The sequence below is a fragment of the Belonocnema kinseyi genome, chromosome 4 (assembly GCF_010883055.1).
Source record: "Belonocnema kinseyi isolate 2016_QV_RU_SX_M_011 chromosome 4, B_treatae_v1, whole genome shotgun sequence".
Classification (NCBI taxonomy): Eukaryota; Metazoa; Arthropoda; class Insecta; order Hymenoptera; family Cynipidae; genus Belonocnema; species Belonocnema kinseyi.
The window spans coordinates 31819856-31821299 of NC_046660.1; positions in this window are offsets into that span (position 1 = coordinate 31819856).

Sequence of the window (1444 nt, forward strand, 5' to 3'; positions counted from 1 at the left end):
AAGTATATTACTAATTAAATTACATTGTCTCTTACTAACGTGCAAAATACTAATATTTTAGTGTGCGACATAAATTAAAAACTTATACAAGTCTTCTCTAGACTCGAATTATATTAATTTGATACACACTATACACGAATATTCATGTATGTTTTCGACAGAAAAACGTTGGCCGTGTTATTCAATATTTTCTAGCCTGTGGAACTTTATATATTATACACGATGAGATTGATCGCTCAAAAAAGTGTATTATATTTACAATGCCCTTGCAAGTTGGATAGCAGCAATCACACTCTGATAATTTCTCGAAAGTTAAATTTAAGCAAAGATTTCTTTTACATGTTTTACAGCAATTATTACATATGATGCAGCAATTATTGCTATCCAAATACGTTTTAATAATTATAACCTTAGAATTGATTTTAACTTATTGTTAGCGGTAGAATCTACTGAAAACGATACAATTCTTGATATGGAATAAATTCATCACTCTCTCCAAAATTATATTAAATACAAATAATAACAGAAACTCGAGTAAAAAGGTCCTATTAGGATCCCTTTGTTATTCCTGCTCTAGTCCCGATTAAATATTGGTTATAAGAAAAATTAGTGCATATGTATCAACTTTCCTTACAGTTTTTTAAAAATTAAAATAGGTACTAAAATGTTAGATTTTAGCTTATTTTCCAAATTTTCTACAATTTTTTTAGGACAAAAGTACCACAAAAGTCCCACTTTGTATTTTTAGCAAAAATTTTTTAAGACCAAAAGTACCGGGAAAGTCCCATTTAATTTTTATTAAATTCTTAAACGTCCTACTTTTTCGACATCTCAGAACTGCTTATCATATTTTTGTCTAAAAAAGTACTGATAAAAAAAGAATAATGCACCAGAAAAGTTCAAATATATCTCGTTTCATCACAATTTTTTCAGACCAAAAGTACCGGTGAAGTACACTTAAAAAAAAAAATAGGCGTTTTTTAATTCTTTTTGTACTTTAATTTCAGCAGGAACTTTTTGGGCATGAAGATAATCAACAGTTCTAAAAATGTTGAAAAAATGAAATAAAACTTTTTTATGTAGTTGTACCCCTATTTGAATTTTCAAACATTTTGAAGAAAATTTAATACTTTCAAACTGATTTCTCTCACTGCCAGTACTTTAGCGGGGCTTCATCTGGGATCGCATTGGGATCTCAACAAGACTTTTATTATCTGGGAAGCTTTTGTAAATGTTTAGCGCAAATATTTTATTTCCTTTTTTGGAAAGATATATTATAATTTCATTAAATAGTAAAATGAAAATTTATTTATCTCTCTAAAGTTCTTTTATCAAGTAACTACTCGAGTAATTAAGTACTTGAGGATTCTTATATATTTTTTAATCTCATCATGTAACACGCTTATATTTCTATTCAAACATTCAGTCATTTATTCTTCACTCG